This window comes from Leucopleurus acutus, assembly GCF_964270905.1.
Source record: "Leucopleurus acutus genome assembly, chromosome: 9".
Lineage (NCBI taxonomy): Eukaryota > Metazoa > Chordata > Mammalia > Artiodactyla > Delphinidae > Leucopleurus > Leucopleurus acutus.
Window position 1 is genome coordinate 61,496,214 of NC_139144.1, and position 25,391 is coordinate 61,521,604.

Below are 25,391 nucleotides of genomic sequence, written 5' to 3' on the forward strand. Positions count from 1 at the left end.
TCTCCAAGGCATGGGAGAGCAAAATGGGGAGTAAAGAACAGGATGCCTCATTGGACTGCCTTCCATCAGGGGGAAAAGAAATAATACTTGTTCACTACATTTGAGTTCTAAGAAGGTGGGAAGATGGACCTAGAATTATACTTCTTTGGCAAACTGATGTTGATTTCCCTCTGAAGGAAAAGGCAGGAAAGGGAGCTAAAACTAAGATTTATTTATTCATGAACTTGGCATTTCAATGAGTTATCTCATGTAAGAGAAGGTGTGTGAAAATGGTGGGTAACCATTCGGAGGGCTAGAAGGATTTTTTGTGTGTGGTGGAATGTTTTAAAGCTACCCTCGAGCATCATCAGATACTTGGTCTGTGAATTATTTCTCTGATCATTAGACTCAAGAATTGTAACAACTTCTCGTGATGCATTTGGCCATTCCTTGTGTCCCAGGTTAATTAGTACTGGCAAGTCCATTAAGCCAGCGCAATATCACTCGCCCCTCACCCAGAACTAGTGATTGAGCATCTTGAGGGCCACACGCCTTCTTTACCTCACTCCATCCATCATTACTTTATCTGAATCCTGCTCCCTCTGTGAAATTGGCCTTTTGCTCGATTTACATTCCGTGCAGTGACCTGATAGTGTGAAAAAGCTCAGCGTAGGTACAACCGGGGAGTTTTCCCTACAGAGTTTAAAGGGGATCTTGACTGAAAGTAGGGTGGGATTATTTTTATGCTCTATGGTATATTTTAGTGGAAAGAAGTTTCATTTGTTTTTGATAAGTGAGGGGAAACTCACTTTTTTTGAGTATCTGAAGTGACTTAGAAAAGGCAAAATAAGACTCATAGCTTTTGACGGTGTGTTCTCATACACAGCCCCAACCTTTCTCCTGTTTTGCTGACAGATTTCAAAGAGAATTTTCTGTAAGATAAAGATGGTTGTTTTCTGTACATTAAATTACAAGAGATTAGAAACATTCCCTTTTCTTCAAATTGTGTTGGCAGTTTGATCTGTAGGAGGTGATCGAAGCTTCAGCTTTGAACTAATTACTGTAGCTTAAGTTTCTGTCTGAAAGTTTCATTTTAAGTTCATTTGAAGTAGATACAGGAAAGACGAGAGAGAGAGGGAAGGATTGTAACAAATATGGTGTATTAGCTCAGATTGTATTTGGAATTTTCTTCCTCAAATTATATTAATTATAAAAGATGTGAAAATAAGCCCGTAACTATGTTTTCTTGGGGGTTTTTTCTTTCCTACTTATTAAAACTGAATCCATGAGAATGTCTGGAAATATAAAAATAATTTTAGAAGACGATATTTGCAAGCATTTTGGGCTGTTATTAACATGAGACTGTACTTGGGGGGGGATGTGTGAGAAGGTCTTTCACAGATACTTCATCTAGCCAAAGTTGATACCCCATTTCACAGCACAGCCTCTGTCAGTGATGAGTCCCTAAGTGTATAATGACAGATGTCCCCAGCTCTGTACTATTGCCAATTAGTAAAATTATAAAATCGATTTCTATCTTACAAATAGGGAACTTTGGTTCTTAAAGTTCCAGGGCAAGCCCAGTTTTTGTCGATTGTTTTAGCTAAGACTTCATTCTTTGATCATCGTATTGTCCTTGTAAGCCGTCTAACAGGTCAGGAATATTTAGTCAATGCCTGGATGTGAGAATTGTTCCGTGATGATCTTTAAGATACCTATTGTCCATCCTTTTGTGATGTGCCTGCCTCGATAGAAATGCCGTCTGTGATTTGATTTCTGCTTGTCGTGAAGTTCAAGGGGGATGAATGGAGTTATTAAAAGGAGCCATGCCATGTTGAGAGGGTGGGGAGCGAGGTGTGTCTGGTAGGAGTTGGTGTGTGGGGGTGGAGGCTTAGGGAGGGCTGTAGGTACGTAGCACATTGTAGTGACTCCTGCCTCTTCCCAATCCTCTCTCCCCACCTCCAGTTCCATACCCCGGCCTTTATATCCCTGGATCCCTAGACCTGCCTTGTATCCTCCCTTCCTTAACACCCACCTCTCCCTGAGTTCCCTAATGTGCCTTGGTGGTTTGGAAAGAAAATGCTGTTTGAATCCAGGAGTTGCTGAACAGGGGGTAGAGGAGCAGTGCAGACACTCTCTGTCCATTTCCTCAGTGTGCCCAGCCAAGCACGAGGCATAAGGCTTAACGTTAATCAGAGCAGCTGCGTGAAGATCAGACAGCGGGCCTTATGGGTAATTTCATATACGTCAAGTTTTTTAGCGTGGTTTTCCCGAGAATCCCTTTTGTGATAAAACTCACTGTAGCAGGCAAATGCCTGTGGTGGTTTAATTTCATGACATGAGAAGCAAGGATGGTAGGAAGGAGACGGAGAAGCGAAGGAGTTAGCTAGTACACAATTTATGTGAGAGAAACATTTTGCAGGCTAGACAGTTGTCCGAAGATTTTGTTTGCTTTAAGATTTGGTGTGAGGCAAAGGCAAATTTTTCAGATTATTCCTATTCTACTACAAATACTGGGTAAAATGTGAAAGAATTGTGCCACTGGCACCGTCCCTGTTGTAGAAAAGCCAAAGGTGTGAGGGACAGGAACGGGAGTTATCCAAAAAATACTTGCAGTACATATTCTAGGGTGTTTAAGTATGTGTTCTCCTCTAGAGGAGTTGTGGGACTCAGAAACCACACAGGTAAATAAACAGCTCAACCCAAGTTAACACATTTCAGCTAAGAGTTATAACAGCCTCTTTGCCTCCCCTATCCCACCCCACCCTGCTAGAGCTTCGGTAAAGGGTCATTTCAACCAACATGAGTTTCACGTTCTTTCCTTTTTCTGCGTCTACCTTCTGGTTGGGTATATACAACCAAAATGAGAGAATCAAACGAGCAAAGGAAAGGAACATGTAACATTCCCAAGAATGGGTTATCTCCCTTCAAATAATCGCCATGTTGGTCTTCATCTTGGGGGATCCTTAGACCTTCTTTTATCCCTGTTGTTGGGAGGGGGGGGGAGGTGATGCCTGGTTCTACGTAATAAACTTTAGTAGACACTGTCTATTTTAGTGTATGGAGGGTGGGGTAAAATAGGAATTGTTCTAGAGACATAGAGGATAACGACAATAGAAGAACACAAAAGTAGGAACTATGTGAAACAAATATAGGAGGAGTGGGGAAATGAAAAGGGTATTAGGCAAACTGGACAAGCAGGGATGCAGTCTTTGAAGGTGGGAAAGTAGTGGGGACCATTAAAGACACAGGTGCTAGAACTAGACCCCTGGGTTTGAAACCTGAGAACTCCATTTGCTAAGTGTGTGACTGGGAGAAATGTACCTCAATCCCTCTGAGCCTCAGTTTTCTCATCTGTGAAATGGAAATAATAATAGAGACCATTTGAAAGGGTATTTGTAATGTATAGAGGAGGCAGCCCACGAGCACTGGGCCCATGGAAAGTGCTCATCATGTGTTTGCTTCAATTATGGATGGGGTCTTAATAGCTTTAAGTGACAGAATAGGAAAGAGAGCTCTACACTTGGAACTTCTAGTTGCATTGGGAATATTTCTGTACGTGAAATGGCTGAAAAGTTAAGCAAGACAGATCAAAGCCACTCAGAAATCTTGGAGATTGTTAATTCAATTCTTCGGTCTGGAAAAAATAGATATCTCTTAAAATTCTGTTTGCTGTAGAGGCCATTGAAGCATTACTGTAAAGATCTAGGACAAAAAAGGTATGTTTGGGCAGAAAGTTTTTGCTAGAGGCTTTTTTAAGCACCATAAAATTGGGACACATTATTGAGAATTTCTTATAGTCACCAAAAGGTAAAAGCCATAAAGTGAATGTATAATATTCATGTGTAATCAGTTTGTGAATAGATTATTCTATAGCATATTTTCATCCAGTCAGGACAGATCTTTTCTCTTTATACAACTAATCTGATCTGTGTCAGAATTCACAAATTTGGACTATTTTAAAATAAGAACCTGTTTCCAAATGTCCTTCAATGGAGGAACGGTTAACCAAACACTGGTACATCCATACCATGGAATATTACTCAGCAATGAAAAGTAACAAACTATTGACACATGCAATAACTTAGGTGGATCTCAGGGGAATTACAGTTAATGGAAAAAGCTAACCTCAAAAAATTACATACTATATGTTTCCATTAATGTAACATTCTTGATATGACAGAATTATAGAGATGGAGAGCCGACTAGTAGTTGCTAAGAGTTAGGGTTGGTGGAGGGGCTGGAAGTAGCTATAAAGAGGTATTGTGAGTAATCCTTCTGGTGATGGAATAGTCTGTATCTTGATTGTGGTGGTGACCACACAAATCTACATATATGTTAAATTTTAGAGAACTAAACACATACACACAATGAGTGCCTATAAAACTGGTGAAATAAACTCTGTGGATTGTATCAGTGTCAGTTTCTTGATTTGATGTTGCATTATAACCATGAAAGATGTTACCTTTGGAGGAAACTGAGTGAAGAGTACGAAGGACCTCCCTGTGCAATTTTATGCAACCTTTTGTGAATCTATAATTATTCCTCCCCCCCAGATTGAAAAATCAAAGATATGTTTAATTTCTAATTTGATTTTAAGTTAGTTGATTTCCACAATCCTACCCTGACAAGACAAGGTTCTCCCCTTTCAGGCACCCATGATAATCACTGAAAAGGTCGACCGACTGACTGCTTTTTGAATGTGAGCATCTTAGGGTCAACAACTGCATACTACCCCGAAATTCATAAATTCACTGGATTCCATGGCTACCAGATGAAGATTCAATGACAGAAACCTTTCTGTGCGATTAGGTGAACTCTAAAAAGCATGAAGAATGACTTGTCCACAGCCTTTAAGAACTTAGCCAGTACGACCCCAAACGTTTTGTTTTGATCACAGCCTATCTGTTGAGGTCTTCTGATCACATTGAAAGAGGAATTGGGCAGTCACTGATCTGAATCCTTGTTCCATGTAGTACCAGCTCCCTTATCACTATCCCTGTAACCTTTCTATCTCAACCAGATGGCAAAACAGGGAGGAGAGGCTGCAGTAGACTGTTCAGAACTGGGGCGCCCCAACCAGGTGGAAGTTGTCTCAAAGAAGGTCTTTGTTGCCTGTGGCCACCACTGAACACTGACTACAATCTGAATGTGTGTGACATCCTGCTGTGGGAGTTTGTATTTAGCTTGTAGATCTTCCAAGGAGTGTGATGTTTTTGAGGAATAATAACTGATTTGTCTGGGCCCTTTTCTGCCCATATTTTGAATTTAGATTTTTTTTTTCCCATTCCAGTTTAAACCTGGTAAGCTTACTGAACATGCTGCTTTCTGCCCCTATGTTTTAGTTAGTTGGTTAGTCAGTGAGTTAGCTGGTAAGTTACAGCCAGTTGTGCTTTTAGTTTAGAAAACAGAGTGTGGAAGATTTTGCTGTAGATTTAGGGGGTCTTTAGGTAATTTGTAAATGTGCATTGTTGATGTAAGAAGGAATGTGTCCTCAGGAGATCTGTGGCCAGAGCTGGATTGTTTCACAAATTTAAGGGTAGTGCTGACATAGGAATATGTATAGCATACAGTATTTAGAGAGATGGTATGCATAAAAGAGTGGTAATCCTCTGCATTTGTGTGAAGCTTAAAAAGTTTTCAAACCAGATCACATGCATCTTTTTGTAATCTCACTCCAGGTAGAGCAGGAACGTGGGACAATTTCCAACTACATTTTTTTTTTAAACAAATAAATAACCAAAGGAGACTAGAAGGGCCATGACTTATTCAAGGTCCCTACTACAGGAAGCAGGGAATCAAAGACGAGTTATAAAATTTTTTTTTTTTTTTTTTTTTTTTGTGGTACGCGGGCCTCTCACTGTTGTGGCCTCTCCCGTTGCGGAGCACAGGCTCCGGACGCGCAGGCTCAGCAGCCATGGCTCACGGGGCCTAGCTGCTCCGTGGCATGTGGGATCTTCCCAGACCGGGGCGCGAACCTGTGTCCCCTGCGTCGGCAGGCGGACTCTCAACCACTGCGCCACCAGGGAAGCCCGAGTTATAAAATTTTTATTTTGGTGCTCTTTTCCCTGGAACCCACTGCCTCTACACACACCCTTGATACCAAAGAAATATGACAAATTCTATTTCTCCTTTACATGGGCTTTAGATATTGGAAAGAATCTATGTTTATGGTGAGATCTGGGTTTATTTTCTGCCATCAGAGGCTCACATGAGTGAGAGATTGACCTTGAGAAATGTCAGTGAAAGGATCATTTTAATGGCCATTGATCTTTTGAATATATGGTTAACAGAGTTTATAAACCCTTTTTTCCCTTATAGAACTAGATAATGTAAGACAAGACTGCCTACTAAGTAGTGCCTGATGTTGACTTACTATTCAGAAGAATTAAAACTTTTTTCGTTTGAATATTCATTCTATTTTAGTGGTTTGATTAACCTTCTCTTTAGTGGTTTGATTAACCTTCTTATTGGTCAGATAATCTGTCTGATGAAGGAAGTATTGCTCTTTCTAGGGCAAGAATCCAACATAATTTCTCACTAAATGATAAAATAATAAATATTAAATAAGTAATAAAATAATAAAATAGTCATGAGCACAGCCCTCTCTGTAATTCTTCTCAGTATACATCATCTTAGTTGTCTCCTGTTTTTGCCTTAGTTTTTTTCATCTATTACAATACCATAGATTAAAATAATCTTATCATTGGGATCAAAATTGTTTCAGTTGAAGTAGAAAGGTTCTTAATGACAAACACTACTCTTAAATAAATCATTTTAACTAATTTATTCTTTTGCTTTATTTCAAAAAAAATTATGTAAGTTGATTTATTGCTTGCATTATACCCCAGAGCCCTGGAAGAATTAATATTTTCTCTTCCAATCATTATGTGACAGCAGCTTGAGGACAAATAGAACCCAGGAGCTGATGTTTACGTAAAGACTTAGGACACAGAACAATTTATGCCTTTTCTTATTTGAAAAAGTTGAGTCACACAGGAAGGTCTTAGAGGACATCAGGAAACAGAATAGCCTAATAATTTTGATAATTAGGATTCTTCTGACACTGGGATGGCTTATATAGAGCGTATCAGGTCCATAGACAACTGTATGTCTCACACAACCAAAAATATCCTTGCTTGGTCCTAACAAGAAGAAGAAAGTATTCGTGTTTGGTGTTAAGTGGTGGTAAGTGAAAACTTCTAATTTATAAACCCAGGAAAATTCTACTTTAGGTGAGAAGAATATCAGTAGGCTCAGAAATAAGTAATCCACAATTGCTTTGTACTTTAGTATTTTCCTTCCCAAATTCTTCTAGATATTGCGAGAAAACCCATCTCTTTCTTCTCTCTCTGATGTCATCATCAAGCATTTATCTTGCATCTGTTTGGTCAAAGACCTAACACTTTAAGGCGTGTGTGGGAAAGAGTATGGGAAGGGTCTTCTTCTTTTCTATGTTTAGCCTTCATGCTTGGAATCCCCTTATTCCAAAAATATCTTCTTGGGGAAACCCAAACAATGTGCTAAAATTAATACCCCAAAAGGAAATGAACTGGAGTTGACCTTTGCAACTTCCCACTCCTTGTTTCCTGCTATTCTAGTGACTTTCTCAAAAATGGCACTTGTCCATCCCTGGTCTGGTTATCAGAGTTGTAGCTGATTTCCTGACCATGAGATGCAGGAGTGAGGGGCACAGGACTTTGAGCAAAATGGTAGGTTTGGCAAGTCAAGATTAGAGATGACAGACACAAAAGAATGCATTTGTTATGATTCTGTTTCCACGAAATGCTAGAATAGGCAAAATGCCCTGTAGGAACAGAGAGCATGTTAGTGGTGGCCCAGGAGGGGACTGGCAGCAAAAGGACATGAGAGAAATTTTTGGGTGACACAACTGTCTTATGTCTTGATTATGTTGGTGGTGACACAGGTGTAGACACTTGCCAATACTCAATGACTTTCCACATGAAATGGATAAATTTTATCATACATAATTTATATCTCAATAAAGTTGATTAAAAAAATTGTGATTAGAATACAATTTGAAAATCATTACTGCTATCTCCTTGCTTGTCCTTTAATCTTGTCTTCAGGACAGAGGAAATGACAGTATTTGGGGACAATATTTTGATAGCAAGCACCACTGTTTATGTTTTATAAGATTAAAATGTCCATGTAATACCACTGAAAGATAATTTATCTCATGAAGCAGGATTGTTCTGCTTAATTTGAGACATTGACATTCTGTTCTTCAAATTATCCTATGCCTGCGGGTAGAAATGTTTGTTTGACTTAAAAATATTTACATATTAATTTCATTGCTTCCCTGCTAAGAGTGTGAATAATCACCCAACGAGTTACTCCCATGTCTTCTTGATTCAAATCACACACCTTTTTTACAAAAAAAAATTTATTTATTTATTTATTTTTGGCTGTGTTGGGCCTTCATTTCTGTGCAAGGGCTTTCTCTAGTTGCGGCGAGCGGGGGCCACTCTTCATCGCAGTGCGCAGGCCTCTCACTGTCGTGGCCTCTCCCGTTGCGGAGCACAGGCTCCAGATGCGCAGGCTCAGTAGTTGTGGCTCACGGGCCTAGTTGCTCCGCGGCATGTGGGACCTTCCCGGGCCAGGGATCGAACCCATGTCCCCTGCATTGGCAGGCGGATTCTCAACCACCACGCCACCAGGGAAGCCCTGAAATCTCACACCTTTGTATGGCCTTCCTGGCAGATACCTTTGGTGTCCCTGCCCAGCTTTGGTATGAGAACAGCCACTCACCCCGGAAAAGAATCCTCAGCAAGCAGAAATGGCTCATATTCACTTGCCCTCTGCTTCCTGATTACAAAATGTTCCTAATCAGAACTGGCTCCTGTTAAGCCTCTGCAATCTTTGTTAGATGCAGCATGGCATTTCCTTGTCTGTACATGCTCTTTTCTTTTTTCTTTTTAATTGTCTCAGGAATACCATCTTACGTTATACGTATAAGGTCATCAGAAATAAATAAGAGATTTATCTGCTGACAAATATAATGATCCCTTTGAAAAACTAGATTGTGGTTGCTGTAGTTAGGCTTTGGAGGCAAATAGAAAAGTTGTGATTTTCCGATTATTTTGCAGGACTCATTTCAAAGAGATTCTAGGTGAATGGCAACCCTTTAACTAGTATTTAAAATGTGAACTTTGAAAAGATATACGTACCCCCATATTCATTGCAGCACTATTTACAAGAGCCAAGACATGAAACCAACCTAACTGTCCATCAACAGATGAATGGGTAAAGAAGATGTGGCATGTGTGTATATATATATATATCCACACATATACATACACAGTTGAGTTCTGAACAACATGGGTTTGAACTGCATGGGTCCACTCATACACAGATTGTTTTTGATAGTAAATACTACTGTACTACATGATCCACACTTGGTTGAATCCACGGATGCAGAACCTTGGGTATGAAGGAACCATGGATACAGAGGGCCAACTAAAAGTTATAGCAGATTTCCGACTGCATAGAGGGTCAATGCCCCCAACTTCCACGTTGTTTCAGAGTCGACTGTACCATGGAGTATTATTCAGCCATAACAAAGAAGGAAATCCTGCCTTTTGTAACAACATGGATAGACTTAAAACACTAACCCATAGATACAGAGAATGGACTGGTGGTGGCCAGAGGGGAGGGGAGGGGTTGGGGAGGGGAGGGGAGCACATGAGTGAAGGTGGTCAAAAAATACCCCAAATGTATATGTATTGGAGGTGGAGGATAAAACTACTCCAGAAATGTGTAAAAAGTGGGACCACATGACTGAATGTAAGAGGAAATAGGGAGAAGAAAGAGAAGAAGAGAATAAAGAAGAAAGAGCAGAGAAGAGAAGAAGAAAGAAAGAAAGACATACATAATATGTCCTCTGAGTGGGAGCGAAACAGTGCGTACATACATGTGCTGGGGGCATGTGAGGCCTTCCAGGGACTGGGAAGTGTAAATTCATCTGGCACGTTCGTTGCCAGGAGGACCCGATCCATAACAACAGACTGCCTGCCATATGAGAAAATGGTACCATATTTCAGCTGCTGCCTAATGGATCTGTAAAAACCTTAAACCAGGTGGATCTCTGAGTTTTAATGAAGTACACAACTCTGTGTTAGTTATGGGACCAAACTCTGGAAGTATGATGCATTGGAAGGGAAGTGGTTTTATGCTTTCTTCTTTGTTAAAACGAAATGATAAAGACCACTGACTTACCCGAAGGAAGACCAGTGCCCATAGATTTTTTTTTTTTATCATGTGCATACTTGAAAAGATTTTCTCCTAACAAAATAAAAGAGGCAGACTTGGGATTTGGCTTGCTTTTAGAGCTCACAGCAGTACAGTTAAACTGAATTTCTCTTCCTCCCTCTGGCTTCCTTTGTTTTTCTCCAGACTTAGCGCTTTGAAACAAACACTGAACAGTACGGGACATGGTATTTCCTGGGTAATGTCATTGACTGTGAGCTTTGTTTATTAAGCATGACATTAGGGCACCGAGAGATCTTATATGGCTTCCTCTCGTACCATACAGATTACACACACACACACACACACGCGCGCGCGCGCACACACACACACACACACACACACACACACACACACACACACGCTCCTTTTGCCCTTCATTGTGGTTGTCTTTCCTCACTCTTTAGGAGAAAGCAGGGCAAGGAGTGTTTTCCCCCTTATGTGTGTTCACAGGTTTCATACTTTTCCATTTTCTTTTCTCTTTTCTTTCAGTTGTGATTTTTTTTAGTAGCGGAGGGGTGGGGGAGGTCGAGGAGTGTAGGTGGAAGGATAGGACTTTAGCAGTAAAATGCCAGAAAGACCCTTTTGGCAGTAACATAAGAAATTATGTTTTATTATGTTTTAAAACATGAATGGGGGGAGGGAAATGTTAAAGGGGAAATACTATGTAATTGAAGCTGCTAACTGGTCTATGGTCAGAGCCAGGCAGAATTTGGTTGGCAAGGGCGCTGCTCTAAGATGTCATTTGATATCAGTCCCAGTCTCCCTGCCTCCCTGGCCCCTGTCTTTCCTCCTTCCCCACAGTACATGAGCAGGTTAAAATCCAGGATGTAAGGACTCGTATCATTGACCCTAAAACTGTTTTAGAAAATCAGATTCCATTGTTCACTCCTTCAGAAGTCATTACTGCTTTTCTTAAAACAGGTCTCTGAAATTCCTGAGGGCATGGGGCAACTTGATGGTTGACATGTGTTGATACATGAGTAATCTTTAGGTCAATAAAGGTTAATGATAGGGACTGGTTGGTTATATGTAAGTTTAAGTATTGCCTGGCTCAAATATGAGAAGAATAGGGTCTCTACATTTCTTCTTAAATTACCTTAATTTAAAAGAGGAGATTTTTTAATTATTGGCATAAAAATTGATCAGTTGTAATTATTCATCTGTGTTCATTCATAATCTGTGACCTACTTGTATATCATGCTATCTCTGTGGTTATAATAGGAAAGTCAAACAACTCCTCCTGGAGCTTACCATTTAAAGCTAGATGTCAGAGGCGTAACTTTATTTTTAGTTATTTATTTTGTTAACATCTTTATTGGAGTATAATTGCTTTACAATGGTATGTTAGTTTCTGCTGTATAACAAAGTGAATCAGTTATACATATACATATATCTCCATATCTCCTCCCTCTTGCGTCTCCCTCCCACAGAGGTGTAAATTTAAATAGCCATGCAGATACATCCTTCTACAAAGTTAGACCTGAGGTAGTTACGCAACCATGATCAGCAGGAAGCAGTGATAATTTGAATTAGTACAGTAGTTCTTGAGTAGGAGGTTGTGTGTTTACCTTTTGAGATACGTGTGCTTTTCTGACTCGTACATTTTAGACATAGCTTTCTTTTAGGTCCTAGGTCTATGGGACAGTTTGTCATTTGTTTTGAAGCCATTTGTGCTGGACTGCCTATAGTTTCCATCTTGATGAATTTCTAGGCCCTGAGCTCACCTGCTCCTAGGCTCCTTAGCTCTGGGAGCACATGTTTTGCAGAATTTGCTCTAGGATGGTGGTTGAATCCAAAGTGCTTTTTCTATCCTTTACACGGCATATGGCATGGGCTTATGCACCCAAAGAGCCTGGGTACCATTGTTACATTTGAGTGCCCATTTAGAATATTTGCTGAATGAGTGCAGTGCCTGGGAAGGATAGGAAATATTGAGCTATCCCTTTGCCTAATGAAAAAGGTAGTTTTTATTTTTATTTATTTGTTTTAAAAGGTAGTTTTTTAAGTAGAATAATCCTCTTATGTGTATTTGGATTTTTTTTTTTTTTTTTTTTTTTTTTTTTTTTTTTGCGGTACACGGGCCTCCCACTGTTGTGGCCTCTCCCGTTGCGGAGCAACAGGCTCCGGACGCGCAGGCTCAGTGGCCATAGCTTACGGGCGCAGCCGCTCCACGGCATGTGGGATCTTCCCGGACCGGGGCACGAACCCTGTCCCCTGCATCGGCAGGCAGACTCTCAACCACTGCGCCACCAGGGAAGCCCTGTATTTTGATTTTGATTTGATTTTGTCTTTAGGCTAGAGAGAGTTGTATGGAAGGATTTTTTCTTTCCTCCTGCCATGACTCTGTGCAATGAGCTGGTTTTCTCCTTTTGTTTCAGATCTGTCAGGGACCAAGCCCACCTGGTTGAGTTGGAAACACTAGGGTGTGTGGTCTTCACTGGGTCTCCTGCAGTCGGCAGTAGCGGTGGCTGAGTGGGAAGGCTTCATGCTCGTTGTGGTCAGAGCCCACAGCTTTTGAACCCAGCCTGGTGACTGGGCTCTGCCACCAGTGCCGGGGAGGGAGGTGGCAGAGAGATGAGCGTGTGGGGTCAGAGCGGGCAGGAGGAAAAATTGGCTAATGGACCATCGATCACCCAAGGTTACCGTTGTGAGGGGGACCTTGGGGGGGCCTGGAATCTGTGCTCTAGTGTCAGATAATGTTGATTCAGGGGGCCAAAGCTTAATGTTTTTCTCAACCAAGAGTTGGAAGCTCTCCAAGGGCGTCTTCGAGGACCTTTGTCGTTTTCCTTTTCTTGAGCAGCTTCTCCCTCACTGGCCTCCCAAGCGTTGCAACTCAGGCCGTCAGGTCTTCAGTTCTGTCCTTTCAGGCGCTGGAGTCCATCTTTTCTGGTACATGTTTAAAGGCTGTAGCAGTGTCTGCCGTTTATTCATCTTGGGCTTCTTTCTGTGTCCCACTCTGCCAGCTGGGTGAACAGGGGGAGCTGGCAGCAAGGGAAGGGACCAGAGGGAAGGTGGTGAAAGGCGTGCTCAGAGGTATCTGGCTTTGGTTTTTCCAGAGTTTGATAGCATTCGGCTTAGTGACCACAATTCAATTATAAGCACCACACAGCCATCCTGAGTGACTATATTCTTGCCAAAAACTGCTGTGTAAAGGCGGCTGCATTTTTGTTATCCTTGCCTGATGGATTTTTAAGTATATTAACCACATACATTCACACAAAGGGGAAAATTTACTACCTAAACAGGGGGACCTAAATCCCGCAGGCTAAATAAACCCAAATGAAAACACAAGAACTGCGTTTACAGGCCTCTCAAAGATAAGAATTCAACCTTTATAAAGGTTCCTTCAAATGAAAAATGGATGGTAGAGCTGCTAATGGCCCAGTAACCTAGGAATGTAAAACTCTTCCCTAATGTGCAAGGCCCTCGGATCTGTTCCAGCTTCTCGGGATAGAGGATTTTCACCCCAGGCTTCCGCACAGGTCTGGGCCTAGAAGGTCCCGTTGTGGCCTTCAAGATTTTACGAACACCTTGGAGGACAGACCATCTTGGCAGTTTTTGTGTTGCCTCTGTTTCGTGTGCGCGTGCGTGTGTGTGTGTGTGTGTGTGTGTATGTAAAAGAGAGAGAGAGAGCTTCCTGTGTGTGTCAGTCTATGGGGAGAGAGGCAAGGGCCAAGGTAGGGGAGAGTGTGTTTATCTCCAGCTTTTTCCAGTTAGAATTTGGTTGAGGTGGGAGACTGAAGGGAACTTAGTCTTCTGAAACAGTGGGAGATGCAAGTCTTCTTCTTAAGCTTGGAGGAAGAGTTAGGAAGCTAAGAATTTACCCAGTAGAATCACTCCTGCATGTGTTTCTCTGCAGAAATAGGTTATCCATTAGGGCAAATGTGAGGCGATAGATCTCGCCCAGCACGTTCTCAGACTTCTGGTGGTGTGGAGCGTCTCTGAATCTCGCTACCAGTAAATCCTGCCACTATATTAAGGACAAGTCACAACATGCAGGTGACTTCATGTCTCTGTTGTAAATCATTTGAATATTATTTTAAAATAAATATGGTGGGTGGGGAAAGGGGTTAATTACAAAGGGGGTGAGGGAATTTTTTGAGGCGATGGAACTCTTCTATATCTTGGTTGTGGTAGTAGTTACATGACTCTATGCATTTGTCAAATTTCATAGAACTGCAATATTAAAAAGGGTGAATTTTACCATCTGTAAATTGTAACTCAACAAACCTGACCTCCCTAAAATTACAAATGAATAAATAAATAATGAATGAATGAATATTTCTTTCACTTGTCTTGTTGCTGCTTTGCCAGCCAACCAGCCCTTTAGACGATGCCTCCTTTTCCAAGGAAGGACACCACGTGGTCAGCTCCAGCCTATGGGCTCATGATGCCAGTAAGGCTGTTCCAGAAAAACCAAAGATGGTGTGCATTTCCTTCTGGGGCAGATGACCTAATCCTCCAGGTAGCAATGCCCTTGTATGGTTAGCACAGGTAGGGAAATACTTAGCTTCATGATGACTCACCAGGTAAAGAATCGTCTCTCTGAATGAGTCAGAATCACAAATGTGTTCTGTACAGTCTCATGTGTCCTGCATTGTGAAAGACTCAAAGCACCAATGAGGGCAGACGCTTGCAGGTCTCACTGGCCCTATATGGATAACATCCGCAATCTGCAGCTCCCCCATTTCCTGGCATGGTCCTGTTGAATTCAAGCCCTCTAGCTCAGTCAATCACATACCCAGTTAGGTACAGGAGAAACTAATTTAAATTTATGCTCTACTAATGTTGTTTATTCAGTTCTAGGTAAACCTAATAATTGTAGAATAAAATGTTTCAGCGTTAAGTATATTTCTGGACGTATTTCTGGAAAGGAGGTGTGTGTGTGTGTGTGTGTGTGTGTGTGTGTGTAAGGATCCAGAATTAAAACAGGTTCGGGTAATGTAAAATACCACAGAAAGTAGGGGTTTCCAAGGAAAACATGGGGAAACGCTGTAGGAGAATCTAATGTATGCTATAGCTTTTAAAAGGAAACATTAATAGTGAAACATGCCCTCAAAGGGCAAGTCAGTAATAAATTTCGTGTCAGAAATTACCTGTCAGTAGGATTATGTTAAATAATGTTGAATTGTTATTAGTTGGAAGGGAAAGAGGAGAGTAACTTTCTCAAAAGTGTTCAAAGAGTGTCATGTTTCACACACAAATCCCATTATTGTTTAACAGGACTTTTGTGCTTAACCCTTCTCCAAGATGTATTGAAAATTTTGACCATTTTAGTTCATTCTCCAAATACAGTCATTAAAGAAAAGAAGCCAAAGTTTCTATGCAGGAATTTGGAATTACCCAGAGGACTAGCGTATCTGATTAGACATCCATTGTAGAGTGTCCTGATTGATAAATGTATGCCTGCTTGCTGGAACCACAAAGAAAAATATCTTCACTTCTTTGCCTCAGCAAAGCAGTAATGAAATAGTGGAGGCCTCACCATTTCAACATTTTGAGCATTTTGCTTGTTTTGGCCAAATAACTAAAAATGTATTTTCCCCTTGAAGAAAGTCTCATTGCAAATGTGTGAATTTTTAAGGTTCACTGCAATATATTTGGTCTGAAACTGAGTCCACTCATTGAGCCAGGGCCCAGAACCCCACCCTAGATTCAAAGAAGTTGGGGACTACTGGGAACAGAGTGGGAAACACAGCTGAGGCTTAAATGTGAGCTAACACATTGTCACTGGGCTTTTTACAAGGGCTGCTTATGACTCATAGGTGTCAAATCATCAAGCCATTACTCCTAGAATAAAAGATCACTTCAACTTGATGTGAACGGAATGAAGGGTGATTGCTCCATTGGATTTGGGTTTTTGAAGGACAAAGTTAGAGGTAAGCTTTGGGATCCCTCCATGTACTTTGATTTGACCCCTTGATTACTGATCATTACCTACCTTGGGTCCCTTTTGGAAACTGTCATACTTGATGACATATTTGACTTCATGACATTCACACAAGATCTTGCCAGTGAGTGACTGCCTGACTGCATTAGGCATTTGTGGAAATCTTTATTTCTTCAGGTCAGCAAATCTCAATATTTGTAAATTACCCCAGCAGTAATTTACAAATGGCCTTGGAGTGGCTTAGAGTCATAGATAAACTTTCCAATGTGCAAGCCACTGAATCCTTTGGGGGCAACTTAGAATCCGGGGAGGCTTCTTGCGAGCCTGGAGCGTTCTGATCTGCTTCAGGAATGCTGTCTTGAGGGTGAGTACCCTGGCCATTTCAAAGCTTGTTCAGATGGCAGTCATTTGTGCTAGCCATTTGGGATTTAATCTTGCAGTTATGGAAAGATCTTTTAATTACATTGCAAAATATATAATTTCATAATGTCCTGTTATGATTAGTTACAACATACAGAGGCTAGGCTGCTGCTGTCACTCATAATAGACTTGGTGAGACCAAGACCAAGTCAGTGAGACCATGCCTTTTTCATGAGATACCACGCTCACCACCAGCAGGTTTGCTGTCCTGGTCTAGTCTTGCTTCAATTGAAAAGGGTTGGATACTCTTGTTGTCACTTTGGAGAGATTCCTCATGCTCCAGTCATAATGAGGGACACCTGCATTTCCAAAAGCTTCTTACCTTCATGTGAAATCCCTTCCTGGCTTTCAGCATTTTTTTTAAACAATTAAGCGAAACTATCTTATGTTATAATTGTGAACAAAACTTCTTAAATATTTTAATTATAGAAATTTCAAATATTATGTAAGTACAAAGATCAGGATAATGACCCAGCATGAACCTACCACCCAACTTAAACAATTATCAGCTCACAAGTGGTCATGTTTCATCCGTGTCTCTACCCACTTCCAGCCTCTCCCAAGGTTATTTGAAGCATATCCCAGATATCTAGCATTTTATCCATAAGTATATCAGCATGTAAGTATGCAAGATAAGTATTCTTTAAAGAAAAGTAACCATGATACCATATTTTCACCTAAGAAGTTACCCATAGTTTCTTAATATTTTAAAATATCCTTCAAATTTCCTTGTTTGTTTCATACGATTTTGGCCCTTTATTTTTTTTAATTAATTAATTCACTTTATATTTCTTATATAAAACTGCTACAGTGGTGGCCATAGATGGAGCCTGGGCTCTCTACAGGGAGACTCTGGTGTGAGTCTGTAGGAGATGTCTCTGGATTCCTGATAGGGAGACTTGGTGAACACGGTCTCTTTTCAGAGGTCAGGGTGAGAGAGCTGTAAGTCTTGGAGATGGCATCATAGTTGCCCAGGTTGGCAGTGCAGCCCCTGGCCGAAGTGTGACAGTCATCCATACTGGCCATCAGCAGCAACTTCTTGAGTGCAGAGGCCAAGATGATGCCAGTGCCTCTGGGGGTGGGAAGAGGCACTCAGCATGGAGGCTGGTGCCTTGCAGGGACAGTGTGGGACCTGCCTGTCTTCTTCTCCCAGTAGCATTGCCGCACGGGGACAATGGAGAGCTTGATGATGGCCCCTAGGATGGCCCTGGCAACCTCCTTGGAGCACTTAATACTCAGACCGACATGGCCGTAGTAGTCCCAGATGGCAACAGAACCTGGTCCACTGGCTAGTGTAGGTCTGCTTTTGCATGGACATAATCTTCAAAACCTCATCCTTGAGGCACATCCCCAGGAGAAAGTCAGTGATTTCAGATTCCTTGATGGGAAAGGAGAAGAGAGGAATCTCCTCCAGGGATTTGGTCTCCCTGTCCTTGATCAGGTGGCCCAGCTCGGCCTTGCTTCCTTGAACTCTGCGATGTGGGCTGGGCTGTGGCTGCAGCCAGGAGTACCCCAGGAGTACGGGTATACCTCTGCCATTTGGTGCTTTCCCAGATAAGCGCCCTTTATTTTAATCGGGACTGAAATAAGGTCTGTACGTTAAAATTGGTTGACATGTCTTCTTACACACTTTTAAATCACAGATCTGTTCCCCAGCCCCCTTTTTTTGTTTTGCCTTGAAATTTATTTGTTGAAGAGTTTGTAGAGTTTTGTACAAAGTGAATATTGTTGATTCCATTTTCATGGTGTCAGTTTAACTAGTTCCTTTGTTTCTTGTATTTCTCATAAATTGGTAATTCGGGCTTTCTAGACTTCATTTAACATCGAGTTCAATTTTTTGGCAAGAGTACTTCATAGGCAATGTGGGATACTTCTGTCAGGAGGCACCAAAATCTGCTCGTCTCTCTTTGGGATGCTGGCAGTCATTGACAATCCTCCCCTAGATCCATTACATCTTTGGGGATTGCAAAATGGTGAAGTATATTTCTATCATTCCTTCTTCACTTATTAGCTGGAATACTTCTGTAAGGAGGACCTACCTTCAACTATGTGACTACCTGGAAGTCCAGTTCAAAACTTCCTACAGTCTGTGGCTCATTTATTTTAATGTCAGAGAGATGTCCTTTTACCCAGTAAGTACCCAGAAACAACCCTTCACCAGTAAAAGGCTATAGCATGCAGCAGGAAAAACCAAGCCAGGACCTCAGGAGTCATGGCTCTACCTCTGAGATCTGTATGATGTTGAACAAGCTATGTAATTTCTTAGAGCTGGCAGGTTCCAGGCCCCTACCTACACTTCAACCAGAGAAGCAGTTTTTTCTTAATTTCATTTGAACAAATCAAGCCATGACTTTTTAAAAAAATTTTATTTTATTGAAGTATAGTTGATTTACAATGTCGTTAATTTCTACTGTACAGCAAAGTGGTTCAGATATATATATATATATATTATTTTTCATATTCTTTTCCATTATGGTTTATCACAGGATATTGAATGTAGTTCCCTGTGCTATACAGTAGGACATTGTTGTTTATCCATTCTACATATAATAGTTTGCATCTACTAACCCCAAATTCCCAGTCCATCCCTCCTCTAACCCCCCTTCCCTTTGGCAACCACAAGTTTGTTCTCTATGTCTATGAGTCTGTTTCTGTTTCATAGATAAGTTCATTAGTGAGGCCATGGCTTCTAAAAATCGTATGTAGTCTATCACTAAGGTCTCTTTCAGCTAAGACATTTTATGATTTTCATTTAGGGTAAAAAATACATAAGTCCCCATCAGGATATTTAGGATCCAGTGACCATGAAGAGCTAAGTGTTATTTCTAAGAATGTGTTATTTCATTTATTCATCCATCAGTTCAGTAGTTCATTTATATTTTTATTCTTTAAACAAAGGTTTATGCTATCTAAGTCGCTATAAAGTCTAAAGCTTGGGAGTGGGCATTGTGGGCAATAACCTTTAGGGGATCTCCTGGGGGTACCATTCTTGAAGCCTCAGCCTGAAGTTCAGAGAGTTGAGGAAAGGATGCTGGAATTCTTGGAAGTCTTTATTGACATCATCCATAAGAATGATTCCATGTACTTGAGAACTGTATTTGGAATTTTACCCATGGAAAGCCTCCACAGGGGAGCCAGTGTAGGGGATGCTTAACAATATCCCTGAGAGGGAAAAGCAATTCAGAAGAACATCTGAAGAACTCTCGTTAATTGTTTACATGACAAAGTTAATCTCAAATTGTAGAGGAAAAATACAATAAAACGATCCTACTTCGAAACTCCCTGTCCACCTGTCCCTCAGTTCTCTGTGCAGAGAACTCTCATCTGTACAACTAATGAGTGAGTACAGGTTAGGAGCACAAAATCCAGTTTTAGCACAGTCCCAGGTTCCAAATAGGAAATGTGGACTCTGCTTTCTCATTAGTGCGCCTGAAATTCCTCTCTGGGTATGTGTATTCAGAGTGGCTCAGGTCGAGGGGGTGAGTAGAAGGAGGAAAGCAGAAAACACAATTCCAAAATCCACCATTGGAATCACAGTGGCTTGTGACAGAAGGAGCACAAAAATAAAGTCGACAGTTGTCACCTCTGAAATTAGGAGCAAAGGGGGGCTTCGCTTCATCACAGTTCCACTCAGTACTTAGGCACAGAAGGTGCTGCCGCTCCCCTGGCACTTAATTTAATAATGGGAGCAGTTCCTGGCAGGAAATGCTATGAAACAACCTTAAGCATAAGAGGGGGAAAAAAGAGCACTGCTTCATTTAACAAATTCGGAGCCTTTCTTGGAGGCCATGAAGTTCTCAGTTCAAGTTAATTATTGTCAACAAATATTTATTTATTTACTTGATGAATATTTATTGAGTGACTCTTTTGAGCAGCGTGCGGTGTAGGTGTCACCCTGACACAGAGATGACAAGAGGCAGTCCCTTATAAGCAAAAGGCAGAGACAGTTTGCACAGCTCATTATGAAACTAGGCAAACTTTGATAGCTCTGCATCAAAGGGCTCCAAATGAAAGTTTTATGAGGACACGGTAGGAAGCAGTTAGTTCTAGGGGGAGATTGAAAGGCAGCCTAGTAAAGGAGATGGTATTGAAACTGTACTTGGAAAACTGGGTAGAACTGCTCTGGGAGAAGCCAGCAGGCATTCAGGATGGAGCATCCACAGTGAACCAGGAAAGGGCGTGGGGAACAGCTGTCCCCACTTGGCATCCATGTCTTCCTAAAGACATTAGAGCTTGGAGTCTGTGTGTATGCCGCTGGGTGAGAGCATGGTGCTGTAGGAAAAGGAGGAGATATTTTTTTATGTTTCCTTCATTTGTATCAACTGCATTCCTACCGATCTTGTCAGAAATCACATGTCATCTCAAACTCTGAAAAAATTCATTTCATTCTGTTTTTTTACCCTGCATCAACACATCTTCTTCTCTGTCAGATGTAACTCTGATTTCAGGACTGGTGAAAGGACTCTAGGCTCCCCTGAGTAGCCACCCACAGTTAGCAGTTGTCCCACTTTTCAGGGCTCCAGGCGGCCTGTGGCTTTGCCCAGGTTATCCTGCAGGACCGGTAGGACTCTTGGATTCTAGATCTATACACAGACACAGCCACACGCAGCTGGGCCAGGCCTCCCATCCCAGGGAGCAAAATCTCCATGAGCCTCCCCTGAGACATGGAGACTCACCAGGCCTTGGGTAAACACCCCGCCTTGCTAGACACTAACTTCAACCATTTGATTCCTGCCTAACAAGCTACCAGTGGGGTTAGGCTAGGGATCATAATATAAATCACTTTCTTTCTCAGTTTGAGGAGAAAGGGTAAATTCCTTGCAATTGGAAGGCAGGTATAATTCAGACATTGCAGCTTTCTCTTCAGCACAACAGCAGTTATTCTCTAGATGCACAGAGCATTTTATGATTTATAAGGAACTTTCAAAGACTTAATATAATTTGATTCTTGTTACAGGTTTGTCATTATTCCCACTTGCTATGTAAAGAAATCGAGAGGCTCATTCATTAAGATAATGAAAATAATGGCTCTCATCAGGCACATTGCCAAGTCTTGTCCTAAGTACTTTTTACATTTAACTCATGGAAGCCCCTAAATTGTCCTGCAAGGTAGATGGTGGTTGTCCTCATTTTGCTGCCAAAGGAAACAGGCACAGAGGGGTTATATAACTTGCTCGAAGGACCACAGCTAGCAAGTGGGAGAGGTGGGATTTGATCTCAGCCATCATGGCTCCAAGGTTGCACTAGGTGGCCCATAGCCTGGTTCTGGAAGAGAATGGTTATCCAAATCTACCACTCACCCAGCCAAGAGGATTCCTGGATATCCCAGGGAATGCTCCGCAACGGCAAATGTTTCTTCTGGACAAATGCCTTCTCTCTCTTTGGCCCACTCTAACTTGGGTAGATTTTTTTTTTTTTGCTGTACGCGGGCCTCTCACCGTTGTGGTCTCTCCCGTTGCGGAGCACAGGCTCCGGACGCGCAGGCTCAGCGGCCATGGCTCACGGGCCCTGCTGCTCCGCGGCATGTGGGATCCTCCCGGACCGGGGCACGAACCCGCGTCCCCTGCATTGGCAGGCAGACTCTCAACCACTGTGCCACCAGGGAAGCCCACTTGGGTAGATTTTGAGAGAGCTATTAAGGAGAAAATTGTTTGGTGCCTGCTTATTTTTCCCTGTCATTCGACATTGAGATAGACACCATCCTTTTCAGTAAGGAAACCACACATCTAAACCTGCCTCTGTTTCTCCAGAATGACAATGTAGAAAACCTTGGGAAGGAGAAGGTGTTTCCATGTTTTGTGGGGAACAGAGGCTCATAGGGAAACAGCACTAGAAAACCTGGATTGTGGTCATGGGCTAAAGGTGTGACCTTGGGCTAGTGGTTGTACCTCTCTGAGCCTCAACTGTATCAAATAGTAACTCTTTCTGCCTGTCTCATGTTAAAAAAAGATTACAAGAATTACTGTGAAACTGTAGCATACCATACAAACGTAGTGTATTACTATTGTCCTTTACAGTTTCTAGCCAGTAGTTTTCTCCTCAAAGCATATCCTTGTACTTCAATGCAAGACTTTTTAAAAAATGAGATTTGAAAACAGTTTGTAAGCTTCTGCATAATTTAGGCATTATTATAATAAAATGGACTTGATTTAGTGAAGATTTTCAAAACAATAACTTTTAAGATGGTACAGTAATTCATCCCATATGGTTTGAACCAGGGATATATTTAATCTATATAGATAAGAGAAACAACTTTTGCAATCTTCTCATAGATTCTTCTAGAAAATTCAGAATAAGTCAAACTTTTAAGATTTGAAAATATTTTAGATTTGAAAAGATTTGCTTTCAAGGAAATTAAATCTTGACAAATGGGGCTTCCCTGGTGGCGCAGTGGTTGAGAGTCCGCCTACCGATGCAGGGAACACGGGTTTGTGCCCCGGTCCGGGAAGATCCCACATGCCGCGGAGCAGCTGGGCCGGTGAGCCATGGCCGCTGAGCCTGCGCGTCTGGAGCCTGTGCTCCGCAATGGGAGAGGCCACAGCAGTGAGAGGCCCGCGTACAGCAAAAAAAAAAAAAAAATCTTGACAAATGGAAACAATATCGTGAGGTAGTGAAGAGTGTGGGGGCCTCAGAGAAAAGCAGAACTTATCTGTAATCAGAAGAGTTGGGCTTGAGTGCTGGTTCCACCACTTCCTGTCCTGAGACCTTAGGCAGATTATTGAGCTGCTCTTGGCCGCAATTCCTCACCTGAAAAATGGGTACATAATCATAATTAACGATATAGGTGTTTATGAGGATTAAATGAAATAATGCAAGTGAGCATTTAGCTAGTAAATGCTCAAAAATTGTTAGCTTTTTCTGAAAAAAATTGCATATTATAGAATTCCCTTCTTTAAGCATGGATACACCATATTTTCTTTATCCATTTATCTGTTGATGGACATTTAGGTTGTTTCCACATCATGGCTATTGCTAACAATGCTGCAGTGAACATGGAGTGCTAAAATCTCTTTGAAATTTTGATTTCCATTCTTTTGAATAAATACTCAGCTGTGGAATTCCAGGATCATATGGTAGTTCTTTTTTTTTTTTTTTTTGAACTTCTGTACTGTTTTCTTTTTAACATCTTTATTAGAGTATAATTGCTTTACAATGATCTGTTAGTTGCTGCTTTATAACAAAGTGAATCAGCTGTACATATACATATATCCCCATATCTCCTCCCTCTTGCGTCTCCCTCTCATCCTCCCTATCCCACCCATCTAGGAGGTCACAAAGCACTGAGCTCATCTCCCTGTGCTATGCAGCTGCTTCCCACTAGCTATCTATTTTACATTTGGTAGTGTATACATGTCCATGCCACTCTCTCACTCCGTCCAAGCTTACCCTTCTCCCTCCCCGTGTCCTCAAGTCCATTCTCTATGTCAACATCTTTATTCCTGTCCTGCCCCTATGTTCTTCAGAACCAATTCCTCTTTTTTTTTTTTTTTAGATTCCATATATATGTGTTAGCATACGATATTTGTTTTTCTCTTTCTGACTTACTTCACTCTGTGTAACAGACTCTAGGTCCATCCACCTCACTACAAATAACTCAATTTCATTTCTTTTTATGGCTGAGTAATATTCCATTGTATATGTGTGCCACATCTTCTTTATCCATTCATCTGTCGATGGACACTTAGGTTGCGTCCATGTCCTGGCTATTGTAAATAGAGCTGCAAGGAACATTGTGGTACATGACTCTTTTTGAATTATGGTTTTCTCAGGGCATATGCCCAGTAGTGGGATTGCTGGGTCGTATAGGAGTTCCATTTTTAGTTTTTTAAGGAACCTCCATACTGTTCTCCATAGTGGCTGTATCAATTACATTCCCACCAACAGTGCAAGAGGATTTCCTTTTCTCCACACCCTCTCCAGCATTTATTGTTTGTAGATTTTTTGATGATGGACATTCTGACTGGTGTGAGGTGATACCTCATTGTAGTTTTGATTTGCATTTCTCTAATGATTAGTGATGTTGAGCATCCTTTCATGTGTTTGTTGGCAATCTGTATATCTTCTTTGGAGAAATGTCTGTTTAGGTCTTCTGCCCATTTTTGGATTGGGTTGTTTGTCTTTTTGATATTGAGCTGCATGAGCTGCTTGTAAATTTTGGAGATTAATCCTTTGTCAGTTACTTCATTTGCAAATATTTTCTCCCATTCTGAGGGCTGTCTTTTCATCTTGTTTATGGTTTCCTTTGCTGTGCAAAAGCTTTGAAGTTTCATTAGGTCCCATTTGTTTATTTTTGTTTTTAATTCCATTTCTTTAGGATGTGGGTCAAAAAGGATCTTGCTGTGATTTATGTCATAGAGTGTTCTGCCTATGTTTTCCTCTAAGAGTTTTATAGTGTCTGGCCTTACATTTAGGTCTTTAATCCATTTTGAGTTTATTTTTGTGTATGGTGTTAGGGAGTGTTCTAATTTCATTCTTTTACATGTAGCTGTCCGGTTTTCCCAGCACCACTTATTGAAGAGGCTGTCTTTTCTCCATTGTATATTCTTGCCTCCTTTATCAAAAATAAGTTGACCATATGTGCGTGGGTTTATCTCTGGGCTTTCTAACCTGTTCCATTGATCTATGTTTCTGTTTTTGTGCCAGTACCATGCTGTCTTGATTACTGTAGCTTTGTAGTATAGTCTGAAGTCAGGGAGCCTGATTCCTCCAGTTCCGTTTTTCTTTCTCAAGATTGCATTGGCTATTTGGGGTCTTTTGTGTTTCCATACAAATTGTGAAATTTTTTGTTCCAGTTCTGTGAAAAATGCCGTTGGTAGTTTGATAGGGATTG

At 41.3% G+C, this 25,391-nt stretch overlaps 1 protein-coding gene and 1 pseudogene across 2 annotated transcripts in view; one reads left to right on the forward strand and one right to left on the reverse strand.

Moving 5' to 3' along the window:
• The window catches only part of CREB5 (cAMP responsive element binding protein 5), a gene marked incomplete at its 3' end in the record, with an annotated part of 332,872 nt that overhangs the window by 114,919 nt on the left and 192,562 nt on the right, over positions 1–25,391 (forward strand). The window lies entirely within an intron of this gene.
• LOC309966262 (small ribosomal subunit protein uS5-like) overlaps positions 17,401–25,391 on the reverse strand; it is a 58,558-nt pseudogene continuing 50,567 nt past the window's right edge. The window contains exon 2 of the transcript in view: positions 17,401–18,124. The product of the transcript in view is annotated as a small ribosomal subunit protein uS5-like (transcript). The remainder of the gene's footprint in view (positions 18,125–25,391) is intronic.